Below are 20929 nucleotides of genomic sequence, written 5' to 3'. Positions count from 1 at the left end.
AACCCGAAATTCTTTCTGGCTGCCGGACAAGAAAAAAAAACTCTCTCTCTCCTTTTCCAGGCTGCGATTCCTTTAAAATTCTTCATTTGTCGGATCCGTAAAAAAAACGGACGGGTGACATCCGTACTAAAACGGATCCGCCATCCGTCCTTTTGGCGGATCTTGACTGATGCAAAAAAACTGAAGTGTGAAAGAGGCCTTACACAGATGCATCAATGGGCTTGTCCATGCATGAAATAAAAGGCTAAATTACAACATGGAGACTTAAATCAGAGCAATGTTTTATTTACATTCAGAACCAGTTTAAGAGGAACAAATTAAGATATCCCCCAGAAATCTCAGACTTTTACTTACAGAAATATTGGCTAAATAACATTTACATATATAGAAACCTTTAATTTTATAAAAGTGCATTTTTTTGCATTGAAAAATTTTGCTTGTTTCATGCAATGCATTTCTATGTATTGTACAACTGTAATATGATGTTGGTGCATGCAGGCAGGACTGAAGGGTCTGTGGCTCGGCCCCCCCCATGGCCTGCTTCCGGTGTCTAGGACCAGATATCATAATACCAGCCTTGAATAGTGAAGGAGATGGCAGCCAACCCTGAGAGACATCCAAGGTGGGAACGCCCCGTCATGCCAAAGGGAGTCTGCTAGATCCAGGCGTAGTAGACCAGCGCTGATGGGTTTGTGGATGCCAGGAGGGGGTTGGGCCTGAAGGAATGTTTCTTTTCCTGGCGGGTAGGGGAGTTGTCATGTTGGTTGTTTTTTTGGACTGAACATTTCCGAAACCACAATTGGACTGTGCACTTCTTGGGAAGCAGGAGTTTAGTCTTCTGTTGCAGAAGAAAAGTACTCTTACCCTGATAGGTAGAGGGCAGGAAGCACTAGAAAGTTGGCGTGCATGATTGTTCAGGGCGCAGGTGGTGTGGCCCGGCCACCAGAGGCTAGACAAGAGCCTGGATTTTTAAGAGTAGGGTCGCAGGAGCCTCTGTCAAACGTGGAGGCCGCATGAATAGGAAGGTTTCCCCAGGAGATGTCCATATTGCTCAGGGGAAAACTAGGACATATTTGTCTTGTCCCTTCATTTTTTTAATGGAGCCCCCTCACTGCCTGGTAGGATATACCTGTCCTGAAGATTTCAAATCCTAACCTTTACACAGACTTTCAGGCGACTGGCAGGTAATGGATTTGTCTTCCCTCCCTACTCTATCTGGCTCTGGGGGGCGAGAGGGTAGGGGATTAGTGGCAAGGACTGTCCGCCGGAAAACCGCAAACACTCTTGATGTGTTAGGGCCCTGCCTCGTAGACCACAGATGATATGGTAGTGACAATTCTAGGTGGGAGATCAGAGTGATAACTCGACTCTGTCGCCCTTAAAAGCCATATCTGAAAGAAAAAAGGGAAATCATTAATAAAAAAAAAATGAAGACCTAAGGCAGAAACCAGCCTGGGTGGTCCGGACCCATGTCTGCCTCCTACTGACACTAAGCGAAAACGGATTAGCTTCATGCCAGTTAGTAGTGTTCCCTCCTAGCATAAGCAGCATACAAACATAGCTTTTTGTGTGCCCCAATGAAGCATTAACCACCCCGCACACCAACCAGAGGGCCACACAGGGTAACCCCCCCCCCCCCGTCCAATCATAAACCTCCACCTCACACTAATCAGTGGACCCCACAGGATAAACCCATCAAAGCCCAAATGCCCCCTTCCCCCAAGCATAAATCCCCATCATGCACCCTCCACCCCCAAGCAAAACCCCCTATCGGACGTCCACACGCCCAAGCGCACAGGCCCCCATGCGCACGTCCACACACCCCCATGCGCACGTCCACACGCCCCCATGCGCACAAGCCCCCAAGCATAAGCCCCCATCGGACGTCCACACGCCCCCAAGCATAAGCCCCCATCCGAAGTCCACACGCCCCCAAGCATAAGCCCCCATCCGACGTCTACACGCCCCCAAGCATAAGCCCCCATTCGACGTCTACACGCCCCCAAGCATAAGCCCCCATCCGACGTCTACACACCCCCAAGCATAAGCCCCCATTCGACGTCTACACGCCCCCAAGCATAAGCCCCCCATCCGACGTCTACACGCCCCCAAGCATAAGCCCCCCATCCGACGTCCACACGCCCCCAAGCATAAGCCCCCCATCCGACGTCCACACGCCCCCAAGCATAAGCCCCCCATCCGACGTCCACACGCCCCCAAGCATAAAACCCTATCAGACATCCACCCCCCAGAATGAACCCCCATTGGACGTCCACCCCGGCATAAACCCCCATAGGACGTCCACCCCCCAGCATAAACCTTCATCGGACGTCCACCCCCCTTAAGCCCCTATCGGACGTACACCCCCCTTAAGCCCCTATTGGATGCCATTCCCAGCATAAAACCATCATTGGACATTCACCCCCCGCATAAAACCTCATCGGACGTCCACCTCTGACCCCTCCCCAGCATAAACCTCATCGGACGTCCACCCCCTCCCAGCATAAGTCCCATCAGTTGTCCAGCTTCCCCATCATAAACCCCTGTCGGATGTCCATCCCCCGAAAGTATAAACCCCCACCAGATGGCACCTCTTCCCCAAACAAAAAGCTCTACCAGTGGAGCGCCTACCCCAAAATCAATCCATCCCTTTCAAGTCACAACAGATGCAGACAGGCCCCGTTGCCCTAGCATCAAGTCCCCAGGACACCACAATTGCGCATTAAATCCCCCCCCTGTCCCAACCTGACCAGGAGGAGTTAATGCACGCTTGTGGGGTCTGTTTGTCCCCGGGGGGCCCTACTGGGGATAATGCAAGCTCGTGGGGTCTGGTTGGGCTTCTGGGGGTCGATTAACGCATGCTTGTGGGGTCTGGTAGGGCCCCGGGGAAGGGTTAATGCACGCTTGAGAGGTCTGGTTGGGCCCTGCATTAGACCCCCAAGGAGCCCACCAGACAACAAACGCATGCATTAACCCCCTCCCCGTGAGCCCAACCAGACACACAAGTGTGAATTAAACCCTCCGCGCTTCTGGGATCTGGGGTGGGTTAATGCAGGGTCCACTCAGACCCCGCAAACGTGCATTAACCCCCCCAGGGCCCAACTAGACCCCAAAAGCATGCATTAACCCCCCCTGGAGCCCAACCAAACCACAAAAACGTGCACTAATCCCCCCCCACAGTAAGGAGCCCACCCAGACCCCACAAGCATGCATTAATCCAGCCGGAAATCCAAACAGAACCCACAAGCGTACATTAACCACCCCTGAGATCCAACCAGAACCCATAAGCGTGCATTAATCCCCCGGGAGCCCAACCAGACCTCAAAAACGTGCATTAACCCCCCCGGGACCCAAACAGAACACACAATCGTGCATTAACCCCCCCCCGGGGACACAACCAAACACGGCAAGCGTGCATTAACCCCCCCGGGACCCAACCAAACACGGCAAGCGTGCATTACCCCCCCCCAGGACCCAACCAGACACGGCAAGCGTGCATTACCCCCCCCCAGGACCCAACCAGACACGGCAAGCGTGCATTAACCCCCCGGGACCCAACCAGACACGGCAAGCGTGCATTAACACCCCCCCCCCCCGGGACCCAACCAGACACGGCAAGCGTGCATTAACCCTCCTGGGAGCCCAAGCAGACCTCACATGCATGCATTAGTACCCCCCGAAGTACAACCAGACCCCACAAGCGTGCATTAACCCCCACCCCCAACCAGACCCCACAAAAATGCATTAGTAAACCCCCCCAAGTACAGCCAGACCCCCACAAGCGTGCATTAACCCCCACCCCCCTGCCCCAAACAGACCCAACAAGCGTGCATTAACCCCTGCCCCAAACAGACCCCAGAAGCATGCATTAGTACCCCCCGAAGTACAACCAGACCCCACAAGCGTGCATTAACCCCACCACCCCCAACCAGACCCCAGAAGCATGCATTAACCCCCCCGGACCCCTAAGCGTGGATTAACCCCCTGCCCCAAACATACTCCACAAGCATGCATTAAACCCCCTCCCCCCCGCCCCCAAAAGTACAGCCAGACCCCACAAGCATGCATTAACCCTCCCCGGACCCCACCAGACCCGTAAGCATGCATTAACCCCCACCCCTGCCCCAAACAGACCCCAGAAGCATGCATTAGTACCCCCCAAAGTACAACCAGACCCCACAAGCATGCATTAACCCCCCGGACCCCAAGCAGACCCCACAAGCATTAACCCCTCCAGACCCTAAACAGACCCCGTAAGCATGCATTAACACCCCCCCCCCCCGAACCCAAATAGAGCCCATAAGCATGCATTAACCACCCGACCCAACCAGACCCCACCAGCGTGCATTAATTCCCCCTCCCCTCCGGGAACCCAACAGCTCCCAGGTAAGCCCCCAAATCCCACTAGTTAGCCCCAAGTATCAGCCCCATCAACCAAACATCTAAGACACCAACCTGTTACTAAACCCTCCTGCCTGTCACCGACGCTGCTGACCTAACTCCACACTGCTCACAGACGCCGGCGCCATAGAGACAGCTAAGACAGTATGTAATGGAGGCTTCTCTCCCTGCACCAGACGGCAGAGACGTGTAATGGCGTCTTCTCTTCCTGCCTTTGCTGTCAGAACACGCCCCCCCTGGTATGACACGCCCCCCAGAGCTGACATCACACCTGGAAGGAGCCCATACAGTCTAGCATTTACCTTTATTATGTCACAAGTGAGAACTGCGCGATAGAATCTGTCATGCCGATGTTTATAACTGCGCAGTTCTGCTGGAGCAGGCGACATAGACTGCGGGCAATTTCGGCGGGAAAACGTGAGACGTACTACGCCTACGCACAGAAGCTAGTGGTCACAAATTGGCGGAAGCGCGGTCACAGGTTGGCGGCACTGCTCGTGATATTTCTATATAAAGATTAGCGGCACCGCTCGTGACATTTCTATATAAGGATTAGCGGCACCGCTCGTGATATTTCTATATAAGGATTAGCGGCACCGCTCGTGATATTTCTATATAAAGATTAGCGGCACCGCTCGTGATATTTCTATATAAGGATTAGCGGCACCGCTCGTGATATTTCTATATAAAGATTAGCGGCACCGCTCGTGATATTTCTATATAAAGATTAGCGGCACCGCTCGTGATATTTCTATATAAAGATTAGCGGCACCGCTCGTGACATTTCTATATAAGGATTAGCGGCACCGCTCGTGATATTTCTATATAAGGATTAGCGGCACCGCTCGTGATATTTCTATATAAAGATTAGCGGCACCGCTCGTGATATTTCTATATAAGGATTAGCGGCACCGCTCGTGATATTTCTATATAAAGATTAGCGGCACCGCTCGTGATATTTCTATATAAAGATTAGCGGCACCGCTCGTGATATTTCTATATAAAGATTAGCGGCACCGCTCGTGATATTTCTATATAAAGATTAGCGGCACCGCTCGTGATATTTCTATATAAAGATTAGCGGCACCGCTCGTGATATTTCTATATAAAGATTAGCGGCACCGCTCGTGATATTTCTATATAAAGATTAGCGGCACCGCTCGTGATATTTCTATATAAAGATTAGTGGCACCGCTCGTGATATTTCTATATAAAGATTAGCGGCACCGCTCGTGATATTTCTATATAAAGATTAGCGGCACCGCTCGTGATATTTCTATATAAAGATTAGCGGCACCGCTCGTGATATTTCTATATAAAGATTAGCGGCACCGCTCGTGATATTTCTATATAAAGATTAGCGGCACCGCTCGTGATATTTCTATATAAAGATTAGCGGCACCGCTCGTGATATTTCTATATAAAGATTAGCGGCACCGCTCGTGATATTTCTATATAAAGATTAGCGGCACCGCTCGTGATATTTCTATATAAAGATTAGCGGCACCGCTCGTGATATTTCTATATAAAGATTAGCGGCACCGCTCGTGATATTTCTATATAAAGATTAGCGGCACCGCTCGTGATATTTCTATATAAGGATTAGCGGCACCGCTCGTGATATTTCTATATAAAGATTAGCGGCACCGCTCGTGATATTTCTATATAAGGATTAGCGGCACCGCTCGTGATATTTCTATATAAGGATTAGCGGCACCGCTCGTGACATTTCTATATAAGGATTAGCGGCACCGCTCGTGATATTTCTATATAAGGATTAGCGGCACCGCTCGTGATATTTCTATATAAAGATTAGCGGCACCGCTCGTGATATTTCTATATAAGGATTAGCGGCACCGCTCGTGATATTTCTATATAAGGATTAGCGGCACCGCTCGTGACATTTCTATATAAGGATTAGCGGCACCGCTCGTGATATTTCTATATAAAGATTAGCGGCACCGCTCGTGATATTTCTATATAAGGATTAGCGGCACCGCTCGTGATATTTCTATATAAGGATTAGCGGCACCGCTCGTGATATTTCTATATAAAGATTAGCGGCACCGCTCGTGATATTTCTATATAAAGATTAGCGGCACCGCTCGTGATATTTCTATATAAAGATTAGCGGCACCGCTCGTGATATTTCTATATAAAGATTAGCGGCACCGCTCGTGATATTTCTATATAAAGATTAGCGGCACCGCTCGTGATATTTCTATATAAGGATTAGCGGCACCGCTCGTGATATTTCTATATAAAGATTAGCGGCACCGCTCGTGATATTTCTATATAAGGATTAGCGGCACCGCTCGTGATATTTCTATATAAAGATTAGCGGCACCGCTCGTGATATTTCTATATAAAGATTAGCGGCACCGCTCGTGATATTTCTATATAAGGATTAGCGGCACCGCTCGTGATATTTCTATATAAAGATTAGCGGCACCGCTCGTGATATTTCTATATAAAGATTAGCGGCACCGCTCGTGATATTTCTATATAAAGATTAGCGGCACCGCTCGTGATATTTCTATATAAAGATTAGCGGCACCGCTCGTGATATTTCTATATAAAGATTAGCGGCACCGCTCGTGATATTTCTATATAAGGATTAGCGGCACCGCTCGTGATATTTCTATATAAAGATTAGCGGCACCGCTCGTGATATTTCTATATAAAGATTAGCGGCACCGCTCGTGATATTTCTATATAAGGATTAGCGGCACCGCTCGTGATATTTCTATATAAAGATTAGCGGCACCGCTCGTGATATTTCTATATAAAGATTAGCGGCACCGCTCGTGATATTTCTATATAAAGATTAGCGGCACCGCTCGTGATATTTCTATATAAAGATTAGCGGCACCGCTCGTGATATTTCTATATAAAGATTAGCGGCACCGCTCGTGATATTTCTATATAAAGATTAGCGGCACCGCTCGTGATAGTTCTATATAAAGATTAGCGGCACCGCTCGTGATATTTCTATATAAGGATTAGCGGCACCGCTCGTGATATTTCTATATAAAGAAATAAGCAGCAAATCCGTTGAATTGTAGAAGTAGCGAAATAAATAGCATGGACCTAATGTTCAGTAGTTTCATGCCTAATGGCAGGCTTTATGTATTGCACTCGCAAAGGGTAGCCATATAAAGAGGTGGAAATTAATATACAACCGTCTTGGCAAATAGCGCAAGCTAAACTTAGTACTGCGTTAGTAGAACAGTTACTGTAAGACCTGTTTCACACATCTGTTTTTTCCCGTCAGTCAAGATCCGCCAATTTTTAAAAAACGGATCCGCCAAAAAAGGGGCAGATCCGTTTTTTACACCCATAGACTTACATTATTGGCGGATCTTGACTGACGGTCGTCCGTCACACGTTATTGTACAGACCCGCCAAGATTTTAGCGCCTCCTGGGCGGATGAGAGGAAACCTGCAAAGTTTTTTTTGCAGTGACGGTCTGCTGTTTTCACTCTGGGAAGCATTTTAACCCTTAACTACCGTCCCGGGAGCCGCTAAATTCTCTCTCTCATCCTTGTCTATCTCCTTGTCGGCCCCTGCGCAGAGTTCACTGCAGCTGGAAATAGTGGAAAGCCTTTTAGGTCACTTTAACCTGACAGGATTTTGATGAGTGTTTAGATGTAGCATGTAACCCCTTTTCTGACCCGGTGATTGATTAATTGTTTGCGCTTCCGCTTTTTCCTTCTCTTCCAAGAGTCTTATTTTGTTTTATTTTCCGACATAGCCATACAAGAGCTAGTTATTGTGCAGCACCAGTTGTACTTTGAATCACACCATCTATTTTACCATATAATGCAGGGGTCCCCAACCGCCGGTCCGCGGCCCAGCACCGGGCCGCTGCAGTGCCCTTGCCGGTCCGCGGACACAAGGGGAGCCAGGGGCGGTCAGTGGCGTAGCGGGGGCTGGGGCGGCGCGCAGCAGTTCTTGGCGGCGGCCAGGGAGCGATCAAGCAGCTCCGCTGCCTGCAAGAGGGAATAGCAGGAGCGGAGCTGCAAGGACCCGTCCAGCTTCCTGCCCGCCGCCCGCGCTTCCTGTCTCTGACTGACACAGAGAGGAGCGTGCCGCGGCCGCTGCTGTGTCAGAGCGAGGAAACGCGGGCGGTGCTGCGACAGGTGAGAGGAGAGAGGTGGTGTGTGTGTGTGTGTGTGTGTGTGTGTGTGTTGGTCTGTGTTTGTGTAGCCTGGCCCTGGAGGAGATGGGGACATGAGGAGAAGGCCATGAGGGGAGTGATGGGGAGAAGGGAGTGATGGTGTGAAGGCAATGATGGGGAGAGGGAAGTGATGGTGTGAAGGCAATGATGGGGTGAAGGGAGTGATGGTGTGAAGGCAATGATGGGGAGAAGGGAGTGATGGTGTGAAGGCAATGATGGGGAGAGGGGAGTGATGGGGTGAAGGCAATGATGGAGAGAGGGGAGTGATGGGGTGAAGGCAGTGATGGGGAGAAGGGAGTGATGGGGTGAAGGCAATGATGGAGAGATGGCAGTGATGGGGTGAAGGCAATGATGGGGAGAAGGGAGTGATGGGGTGAAGGCAATGATGGGGAGAAGGGAGTGATGGGGTGAAGGCAATGATGGAGAGATGGCAGTGATGGGGTGAAGGCAATGATGGAGAGATGGCAGTGATGGGGTGAAGGCAATGATGGAGAGATGGCAGTGATGGGGAGAAGGGAGTGATGGGGTGAAGGCAATGATGGGGAGAGGGGAGTGATGGGGTGAAGGCAATGATGGAGAGATGGCAGTGATGGGGAGAATGGAGTGATGGGGTGAAGGCAATGATGGAGAGATGGCAGTGATGGGGTGAAGGCAATGATGGGGTGAAGGCAATGATGGGGAGAAGGGAGTGATGGAGTGAAGGCAATGATGGGGAGAGGGGAGTGATGGGGTGAAGGCAATGATGGAGAGATGGCAGTGATGGGGTGAAGGCAATGATGGAGAGATGGCAGTGATGGGGAGAAGGGATTGATGGAGCACTTATTCAAAACCTATGGTGAGTTGAGTCACAATATAAATGTTATTTAATTATAAGTATGCACTGCTACACTACAACCGTGTCCATAGCCCCGCCCCCTTATGACCAAAGCCCCGCCCCTGCCACACCTCCATCCCCGCCCTGCCGGGCCATGGAAGAATGGTCTTGCTTGAAACCGGTCCCTGGTGCAAAAAAGGTTGGGGACCACTGATATAATGTAATGAAAAACGGGGGAAAAATGTCTCAAGTGGTGTGAAAAAATTATTCTGCCATCATTTTTTAAAATTTTGTTTTATAGAGTATAGTGTGATAACGAAAACATGGAAACAGGATTCTCCAGATCTGTACGATTACTGCAGTAACAATGTTGTAATTTTATTTTTTATGGATTAGGCCTGTTTCATAGTTAAGTTTTCTAGCGTCAGTCAAAATCTGTCAGCGGAAAAAAACGGATCCGACGGATTTGCCTGGCGGATCTGTCTTTTTCCCCATAGACTTGTATTAGCGACGGATTGTGACGGATGGCCTTCCGTTTTGTCCGCCGTGCGACGGATCCGTCATAAAATACCTGTCCATCGGCCGGAAAAAACGTCCAGAAGAACGTTTTTTGTCTGTGTAGAAAAGACGGACGGTGATGGATTCGTCGCCGTCCGTTGTCTGGTAGAATGGATGCCTATTGGCGACGGATCCGTCGCCGTCCGTCACATGGCGGAATCCAGTGACGGATGCTGCAACAAATACGTAAAAAAGACTGATCTGGTGCATCAGTTTTTTGCAATCAGCAGTGGATCCGTTTTTTTCACAATTTGACGGATTGAGACTGATTCCAAAAGACTGAAGTGTGGAACAGGCCTTAGTATGCAAGGAGTTTGACAGTTGCATGTTTTGTTAGGGTGCCTGACCTTGTAAGACCTGGGCTACACTGACTTTAGCCGCGACACGTGTCCCATGGCAAAGATCACTATGTGCTGTTACTATGGTGCATCACAGCGTAATTCAGGTGAATGGCGGTCGCATTACAACCACAAGGATACCACAAGAGGAAAGTCACAAAAAGGCTGACTTGCGCTATGTGCACGACGAGTTGTACTTTTGAACGACACCATTTGTTCTGTACTAGAAAAATGGGGAAAAAAATTCCAAGTGCGGTGAAATTGCAAAAAAAGTGAATTCCCACTCTTGTTTTTTGTTTGGCTTTTATGCTAGGTTCACTAAATGCTAAAACTGACCTGCCGTTATGATTCTCCAGGTCATTACAAGTTCATAGACACCAAACATTTCTAGGTTCTCTTTTATCTAAGGCTACTTTCACACTAGCGTCGTGTGACGTACGTCGCAATGCGCCGTTTTGGAGAAAAAACGCATCCTGCAAAGTTGTCCGCAGGATGCGTTTTTTCTCCATAGACTTGCATTAGCGACGCATTGCGACGTATGGCCACACGTCGCATCCATCGTACGACGGATGCGTCGTGTTTTGGCGGCCGCGACGCACACAAAAACGTTACATGTAACTTTTTTGTGCGTCGTGTCCGCCATTTTCGACCGCGCATGCGGATCCTTTTTTTTTTGGAAAACGGCGGATCTTGACTGATTTTAAAAAACTGATGTGTGAAACAGGCCTAAGCAGTAAAAATGCAGCAAAGATGCAAATCTTTTTACAGCTGTATTTTTGCTGCAGATTTGACTGACTCAATTGAAGTCAATGAGTCAAAAACACACTGTAGAAACGCAAAAAGAATTGACATGCTGCGGAAAATAAAACGCAGCAAATACGGACAGAAATTTCCTGATCATGTGCACAACACTTCAGGATTGTCATTGAATTACCTTGCAATAAGTATTCCGTTTTTGGACCATTTAGGCTAGTTTCATGCTAGCGTTTTACTGACCTGCGTCGGTCTGTGCACGGCCGCCGCTAAGCTCCGCCCCCGCCGCTCCGCCTATGGGCGCATAACGCTGCATGCGACCTGCGTACCCTACCTGCGCCAAACGCACAGTGTTGCATTTTGGTGCGCTCGGCGCACCGTTAAAAGGACGCATGCGCCGACAAACGCATACCTGCGCACGGCCTGCGTACCCACTGCTAAAAATGGGGTACACAGGTCGCATGCAGTGTCATGTGCCCATAGTCAGAGCGGCCAGGGGGCGGAGCTTAGCGGCTGCCGTGCGCAGACCGACGCAGGTCAGTAAAACGTTAAAAAAACGCAAAAACGCATCGTGTGCACATAGCCATTGACTTCTGCTTGTCGCGGTACTCAATGTCACTGCATTAGGGTACATTCCCACGTTCAGGATCTGCTGTGGTTTTGACGCTGCATAACGTCCGCACCTATTATGCAAACTAGCAGATGCGTATTTACCTTTTTTACACATGCGGGAAGGTGCCATGATTTTAATTTTTAAAATTTTGTTTAAATGCAGATTGCACATTTTCTGTTAGTACAATAAACCTCATTTGAATCCAGTAATATAACTGAGTCCATCAGTTATTAGATATATGAAACTGAAATAGCTATTGCAAAAAACAAAATTGTTACAAAGAATTAAGGTTAAGGCCTCTTTCACACATCAGGTTTTCGCCGTCAGGCGCGATCCGGCGCTTTTGACAGAAACCGGATCCGGCGAAATGCAATGCCGGATCCGTTTTCCCCCCCATTGACTTGCATTTGCGCCAGATGGCCATGCGTTTCATCCGGTTTTCGCCAGATCCGGCAATGTGTCGCGATCCGGCGTCTGGAAAAAACGGTGACTGTAACGTTTTTTGTCTCCGTCGAAAAAGCCGGACACGCCGGATCCGGCGCGTCCGGCTTTTTCACACAATGAAAGCCTATGAGCGCCGCAATGCGCCGGATCCGGCGAAAGCCGAAACAGTCGGCCGGATCCGTTTTTTTGGTCTGAGCATGCTCAGTAGCTCTGCCCACAAGACATATATAAAAGCAAGACAGTGGGACCCACAGCCACACCCAACATGCCACCCAAGACAGCAACCAGGCGCAGGAGAAGGCAGGAGACCACTGCAGCACCATCCGCACCACCACCACCCCAAATGGAGCAGCAAATAGAACATGCTGAGGAGGGGAGGCCAGCAGCAGATGAGAGACGGTAATTATCAAATAACCCATTCCTCCAAACTAGGGCTATTGAATATCAAGATATTCATTGGCCCTTTGTTTCTCTTTATTCAACAGCCGCCCAATAGATGCAGCAGCAGCAGCAATGGCAGCAGCTGGAACACCACCCACAGGCATGGAGTGTGGCCACCAGGAAGACAGCACATCATCTTCTGGGAGCCCTCCCTCGCATCGTCAGCGTTTGACGGTAAGTTTTTATTTCCAAAATCCATCTTCTCTGTAATATATGTCTATTCATTGCCTTTTATTTCAAAACAGGAATCACAAGATGAAGAGGAGCTCCCAGAAGAAGAAGGTAGGGGTGGACAGACACCTGGAGTGGGCTCACAATTCGTAAGTTTTTTGCATCAAACGCAGAAACACAACATCACACTACACACAACACATAGAAAACAATGTTCTGCAGACCACACACAGCAAACAAATGCCTACATCCAAAGACATAACATTTTTTGTTTTCTTCTCTAGTCTTCTTCTGGTGCTTGGCCAAGAGGTCCTCGCAGTGCCTCCCAGGGTCGTCGGCGACAGCAACGCGGCGGTCACCAGCGTGTAAGTATAAATATTTTTGCTTTGTTTTTTTGCACTTTTTATTTCATTTCTTTTGTGGAGGCTAATTATGTTATTTTTGTCTTTTTCTTTAACAGCCTTCACAGCATGCTCCCGACTCTGACGGTGAGGATGGAGGGATTGATGTGGACCGCCTCATCGATCTCGTCAGAGAAAGGGAGCCACTCTGGAATATGGCTGACCGCCGCCACGCTGACCTGATCGTTACCCGACGACTCTGGGAGGAAATCTGTTCGCTCCTTGTTGGCCGCTGGGAGGACCTCGAAGCTCGGGCCCAGATTAAAGAGCGTAAGTATATACAGTACCGGTTGCTTGATGTAAACCAGTGTTTCCCGAACTCCAGTCCTCGTGGTCCCCACGGATCATGTGTTCAGGATTTCTATTTACTATAGAAATCATGAAAACATGACCCCTGGGGACCATGAGGACTGGAGTTTGGGAAACACTGATGTTGTATACTAACCACTCCTTTCTCGTTTCAGGGAACAGAATTGTGAATCGGTGGCGGTCTGTGAGAGATCGTTTCAAGAAGGAGTTCAATAAAGAGATGCGGGCCCCGAGTGGATCTGGAGGACGCAGGAGCAAGTACAAGTACGCAGAAGCCCTGTCGTTCCTCCGGGAAACAATGGTCACCAGAAGGTAAATATTACACACCACATGTGAAAAAAAATGTTATATGTAAAAATTTTTTTCAGCCAGGGCCATACCATGTCAGTATTTTAATTGTTTTTTTTTCTCTTTATTCCACAGCACGGTGAGCAGCACTCGGGAGCCGGCACGATTGGACCCTTCTGAGGCGATCCCTGAGGAGACCGGCACCGAGGGACACTTCGACCGCCCCGGTACATCTGCACCTTCCCAGCCTTCCCACACATTCGACCCATCTGTCCCATCCACCAGCACAGGAGCATCGTGGCCGCCTACATTACATGAAGCTGCTGGTGAGGAGATCGCTTTCCCTTTACCCCACCCTTCTGCCCCTGCCACCTCTAGTACACCTGCGGGTACTGGGCGGCAGCAGCAGAGGGGTCAGGAAAAGACTTATGCGCCAGAGTTCTTGCATCTGAATGCATCTTTCCAGAACTGTCTAAAAGTCTTGTCAGAGCAAATATCCGCAGGCTATCAGCAGATCAACTCCAGCATTCTGGAGGTGAAGACACTTCTGCAAACCATGCATTCAGAAGCAAGATCTTCGCCAAACCACACCTTTTTCAGGTCTGTTGTGGAGCGCATGGAAACGCTCTCTCCTGCCCAGCAGATGCATGTAATGCATTCATGCCACGCTGCTCTCCAGCAAGTTACCTCCCAACCTCCTCCTCCTCCCACCACAGTAGTTCCTCCACCTGCACCCCCTCCAGCCACTTTCCATCCTCCCCCTCCTATTACATCTACACCCCCTCCAGCCACTTTCCATCCTCCCCCTCCTATTACATCTACACCCCCTCCAGCCACTTTCCATCCTCCCCCTCCTATTACATACCATCCACCTCCAGCCACTTTCCATCCTCCCCCTCCTATTACATACCATCCACCTCCCCAGCACCATCCACCTCCCCAGCACCATCCACCTCCCCAGCACCATCCACCTCCCCAGCACCATCCACCTCCCCAGCACCATCCACCTCCCCAGCACCATCCACCTCCCCAGCACCAGCAACCTCCCCAGCACCAGCAACCTCACCAGTACCAGCAACCTCCACAGTACCTGCAAACTCCCCAGTACCAGCAACCTCCCCAGTACCAGACATCTCCCCACTTCCAGCAACCTGCCCCGTACCAGACATCTCCCCACTTCCAGCAACCTGCCCCGTACCAGACATCTCCCCACTTCCAGCAACCTGCCCCGTACCAGACATCTCCCCACTTCCAGTAACCTGCCCCGTACCAGACATCTCCCCACTTCCAGCAACCTGCCCCGTACCAAACTCCTTCCCCATACAACTTGCCATCAACATCATCTGCTCCTACAGTCCCTGCCCAACCCTCCACTCCACCACCCACCACCTCTTCTGCTTCCCACATGTCCACCCATTCTGTAGTTTTTTCCACACCTTCACCTCTAACTGTTCCTTCCCCACCACGATCCCAGTCCTCTCTCCACACTCCCAGTGTCGAAGTGTCCCGCAGCCCCTACAGCAGTATTTCCACCACACACTACACAGAATTATAATGTGTGTATTTAAATAAAAATGACCAGTTTTATGGTTTCAGTTTTATAGTTTCAAAGTTTTATTAAACAAGTTTATTAAAATTTTAAAAAAGTTTACTAAAAAAAACATTTTTCAATAAAAGTTAAATTATTTTACACTGGTTGTCTGTCATTTCTTTCTGCGGCGAAAAAGGTTAAATACAGGGTATTTAAAAGGTGAAATGGTATTCAAAACTAGGTATATAACTGTGGGTAAATTTTAGCTTTTTGCCACAGTTGTGTTCCTGGTTGTGTTTGAAGCAAAGTATTTCACCTAAAAAGTTGTGTTTATTGTTGGTGATTTCCTAACAATGTACACAACTTTTGTTAAAAGGTGAAATACTTTGCATAAAACACAACCAGGTACACACCTGTGGCCTAAAGCTAAAAATAGAGACCATGACAAGATAGCCAACTTTGGTTGGCAAAGGTATATACTGTTGGTCCAGAAGGTACACAAGTTTGGTTAGGGCACAAATCTTTCACACTCTGTCATCCTGCCAGTGTACTCTGCCTTGAGGTGACATAAAGTATAGTGCAAAATTGTCCCTCATTACTGAAACCGTCACAGAACTTCTAGTGGTAATGTCATGGTAATCTTGCAAGGTGGTTTCTTCAGAGGTGTCCTCAATGGAAATGGGTTCCTTGCAGATAACAAAATTGTGGAGTACCACGCACGCTTTGATCACCTCGTCCACAGTTTCTGTCTTGAGGTTGATCGCAGTCAATAGGACCCGCCATTTGGCTGTCAGAATACCAAAGGTACATTCAACCATTCTTCTTGCTCTTGTGAGGCGGTAATTAAAAATGCGTTTTGGTCTTGTCAATCCTCTGCTAGAGTACGGTTTCAAAAGGTGTTCTGACAGCTGGAAGGCTTCATCCCCTACACAGACAAATGGCATAGGTGGACCAGATGTTTGCGGCAGCGGTCTAGGTGGTGGGAACTGGAAGGTGTTTCCATACAGTTTACGCCCCATGGCAGACAGTTTGAAAACTTGAGAGTCATTGGAGCGGCCATAGGCCCCAATATCAACCGCAATAAATTTGTATTCCGCGTCAGCGATGGCCATGAGGACAATTGAAAAATATTTCTTGTAATTGAAATATTCTGATCCCGATCCAGCTGGCTTTACAATGCGGATATGTTTCCCGTCCACAGCGCCCAAGCAGTTTGGAAACTGACATATCTGTTGAAACTTGTCAGCAATTTTAATCCACCTCTCTGTTGTGGGCTCTGGTAAAAACTCTTCAGCTAAGGAGTCCCACAGTGCACGGCATGTGTACTTCACAATTCCAGATATGGTGGAAATCCCGAGTCTGTACTGGAAATGCAGTGACGAAAGGGATTCTCCAGTTGCAAGAAATCTGTGGGGAATTAAAAAACAATAAATTAGTTTTAAATCACAGCATTACATACCAAAACTGACCTATAACACTTGGAGATACAAATTACCACCAACAAGATTGCAGTGAAAGTGTGCTCTGATGCGATCATATCCAATAAATGTGGCTTACCTTAAAGTCACCATCAGACGCTCTGCGGGTGAAACAGAGAAGCGGCAATAGGTGTCCGCTTTTCTTATGAGGTGTGCAATGCGCTCCACCAAGTAATCAAAATTCTCCATTTTCATCCTAACATATCCAAAAAATTTATCCGGGTTTCGTCGAAGGTCCATGCATAGTGTAGAATAGACCCCACGCGTCATTCTCTTGGCTGTGATGGGGTGGATCCACAAACGTCGTCTACGATGCCTGATGCGCTGCTGTCTCGCTCTCTCCTTCTCCAGAACAATCACCCTCAAACGATTTGCCTCCGCTGTAAAATCCGCCAAATTCTTCAAAATATTTCCAATGACAACATCCATCTTCGCCAGTAACTTGCTCTTCTCTCCAACCTGCACTTTCTCCTCTACAACCTGTCAAAGAAGGGCTGTAGGAACACGCTATATATAGTTTTCCAGTAGCCAATCCCGATCGGAAGGCCACAAGGGTCAATTTTAAAAACCGGATCCGGCGTAATCCGTCGAAAAAACGGATGAACCGGATGAGACGGATCCGGTTTTGTCTGTCCAGAAAAAGACGGATCCGGCAGAAAACCGGATCCGTCACATCCGGTTTTAAGAAACATTTGCCGGATCCGGCGTTCCGGCACGACGCCGGATCGCGCCTGACGCCGAAAACCTGATGTGTGAAAGTAGCCTAACATTAATAGGGGTGCCCAAACTTTAACATATGACTCTATAATCAATTTTTAATACAAAACTAATTTATATTTTTTCTATTTAGCTGACATTTTAATTAGTGGGGGTGTCTAACCATGACGCTTGCACACCTCACTTACGGCAGCCACGGGCATAAAAGAGCCTGCGGTCGAACAGCGACTACATCTCTAGCATTGAGGCCGCTTCACCTGCTGATTAGCTGTGATCTAGGCATGCGCCCTGGGCTGTCCAGGTCACAGCTGTGGGAGGAGATTGCGGCCATTTTGTTGTACCTCGGAGCGTAAGCTGTGGGCTTCATTTTCTCGTCATCGCACGCACTGGACAGTGCGATGACAGGACCTGCATGGGGAAGAAGATGCCAGGGAGGGGAGGTCCGTCTGGGGTGAGTGTCTGCAGTGCCTCTCCTCACCAACCTGTTCAGAGCACAGCAGAGAGATCATCACATTGTTGTGCTCTGTGCACACTGTGTTTGAGTACGCATTTGTATTTTCCTGTGTGTTTGATCGTGCATGTGTATTATCCTGTGTGTGAGCTGCATGTGTCTTATCCTGTGTGTGTGTGTGCGTGCATGTGTATTTTTCTGTTTGTGTGAGCGAGCATGTATATGTATCTTCCTGTGTGTGAGCATGCAGGTGTATTTTCCTGTGTGAGTGTGCATTTGTATTTTCCTGTGTGAACCTGCATGTGTGAGCATACATGTGTATTTTGGTATGTGAACATGCATGTGTATTTTCCTGTATAATCGTGCTTGTGTATTTTCCTGTGTGTGAACGTGTATGTGTATTTTTCCTGTGTGTGAGCGTGTATGTGTATTTTTCTGTGGGAGCGTACATGTGTATTTTCATGTGTATGCGCGTGCATGTGTAATTTCCTGTGTGTGTGAACATGCATTTGTATTTTACTATATAAAGTAGAAGAGATCAGATGATCGCAGGAGTAAGAAATACGGTATAAAGGTTAAAGATACAGTGGGTACGGAAAGTATCCAGACCCCTTTAAACTTTTCACTCTTTGTTTCATTTCAACCATTTGGTAAATTCAAAAAAGTTCATTTTTTCTCATTAATGTGTCTGCACCCCATCTTGACTAAAAAAAAACAAATGTAGAAATTTTTGCAAATTTATTAAAAAGAAAAGCTGAAATATCACATGTTCATAAGTATTCAGACCCTTTGCTCAGCATTGAGTAGAAGCACCCTTTTGAGCTAGTACAGCCATGAGTCGTCTTAGGAATGATGGAACAAGTTTTTCACACCTGGGTCCCCGATTCAAGTGAGTGGGTCCTAGTACAGTTCTGGTACCTGAACCCGAACTTTTTATAACTATTCAGCTGGACCCTTACATCCAGGCGTCTGCCCACCTCTATAAGGCCGGGGTCACACTAACCGAATACGGTCAGTATTTTACATGCGTAATACGGATGAATGGCCCCTAAACAGTGCTCCATATGTCATCCGTAATCAAGGTGTGGTCGCGTATTTAGCGCATGTCTGCATCCGTATGGTGAGATTTTCTCGCAGGCTTGCAAAATGGTCATATAATGGAACCCTATGACAGGGTTTCTAACAGAAACCAAAGAATAGATATAGACACATAGAATGCATATATATAAATATATATATGCATTCTATGTGTATATATCTATTCTTTCGTTTCTTTATTAAACCTGTCAGGGTGAGTTTACTGTATAGCGCACTGAATTGCCGGCTTTGCTAAAAGACACCGGGTGCGTATTTCTCGCAAGTCACATGTGTGGTCCGTGTGTAATCCGTATTTTTTGCGCACCCATAGACTTGCGTTGGCGTACTACGGGCGTAGTAAGCTGACAAACGCTGCATGCTGCGATTGGCACGGAGCGTAGAATACGGATGAGAAATATACGGCTGGTGCGAGGGACCCCATAGAGAATCATTGGTCCGTGTCTAATGCGTGCTTTTAGCGCCTCTCACTCGGCCGAATTCCTCGCCAGTGTGACCCCGGCCTTAAAGTATGAAAAGTGATTTTTGCAATAAATACTGGGACATTTTGCTTGAGAGAAACATGTTAGTGATGCTGTGTGCAATATGCTAATGACCCTTGGCTCACACCAGAGCAGGAGCCGAGCGAGTATCAATGCTATTGTGCTCTGATCCTCTCGCACAGAGAGGATTGGAGCACAGCTTCGGAGGAGGCGGAGAAATTAATTTCTCCATCTCTGCTGTCGGCGTATATCGCACTGCACTCGGGTGATATCAGGGTGCTGTGCATTGTCACTCACACCCATAGACTTGTGTATGAGTGAGCCCAGTCATGCTGCGATTGTTCTCGCATGCCGATATAGCATGCGAAAATAATTGCAGATCTGAGCTTTCCCTAGAGTTACATTGGGCTGAGAGCTATGCGATGTTTTCTCGCATAGCACTTGGCCGTGTTGTACAGTAGTGTGACTCCGACCTACTACAAGTTTACAAATCATGGCCATTTCCAGTACGTTACTGTAACCACAGATTAATTACTAACCATACAGAAATTAATAGGCTGCAGATATCAAATCCTCAGCATTGTTCAATTTGACCTGCGGTCACAAGGCTGTGGACTAGTCTGTGTCCATTTTTGTGGAGTTGGAGTTGGTTGTAAAAGGAACAGACTCCTAAAATACATAACAAATTGAGTTGTGCTGTAAATGTTTCATAAGAATTTGGGAAAGATATTAAATGTTCTTTTCCTGATCTAAGGCTTTTAGTTGAGATGAATCTGTGCTGCACTTTATGTACAGGCTCAGTAGTGACCAGTGCTGTGGGGTCAGAGGTATGAAATGTCCTATAAATGTCTGTTCTGTTCCTGATCTAAGGATCTGGGCTTTTAGTGGAGATGAATATGTGCTGCACTTTATGTACAGGCTCAGTAGTGACCAGTGCTGTGGAGTTATGAAACGTCCTATAAATGTCTGTTCTGTTCCTGATCTAAGGATCTGGGCTTTTAGTGGAGATGAATATGTGCTGCACTTTATGTATAGGCTCAGTAGTGACCAGTGCTGTGGAGTTATGAAACGTCCGATAAATGTCTGTTCTGTTCCTGATCTAAGGACCTGGGCTTTTAGCTGAGATGAATCTGTGGCTGTCCTTTATGTACAGGCTCAGTAGTGAGGCAATGCTTTGGGGTTGGGAGTCTGGCAAATTGAGTTGTCTGTGGTTTGGTTACGGACTCCACAGCCCTGACTGTGGATTTTCTCAATGGCTTTTGGAAGAGATTTTGTAACATCTCATTCTCAATGCTAGTATTGTATTATGCAACTACTTCTGGATGTAAAATCTGCACTAATTACTACCTGAGTGAACATATCTTTGCCCTCCATATCCATGTTCTCCAACTCAGAAGAATTCACCCATGTATGAGTAAATTCCCTACCTAACCAGCCCTGTATAACGTTGTTCAGTTAAATAAA

The 20929-nt window shown here is 47.9% G+C and overlaps 1 long non-coding RNA gene across 1 annotated transcript; it reads right to left on the bottom strand.

Moving 5' to 3' along the window:
• Nucleotides 1–259: 259 nt before the first annotated feature.
• On the bottom strand, nucleotides 260–4630 carry LOC141047568 (uncharacterized). The gene is made up of 2 exons (XR_012219835.1): nucleotides 4456–4630; nucleotides 260–1391 (listed from the first exon to the last, which is right to left on the bottom strand). It is a non-coding gene; the product is annotated as an uncharacterized lncRNA (long non-coding RNA).
• Between the last annotated feature and the right edge of the window lie 16299 nt (nucleotides 4631–20929).

This window comes from Dendrobates tinctorius, unplaced genomic scaffold (assembly GCF_039654945.1).
Source record: "Dendrobates tinctorius isolate UK_male_01 unplaced genomic scaffold, ASM3965494v1 ptg000128l, whole genome shotgun sequence".
In the NCBI taxonomy this organism is placed as follows: domain Eukaryota; kingdom Metazoa; phylum Chordata; class Amphibia; order Anura; family Dendrobatidae; genus Dendrobates; species Dendrobates tinctorius.
Note: the sequence above shows the minus strand (reverse complement) of the source record. Positions and strands in the feature narration are given on the sequence as shown.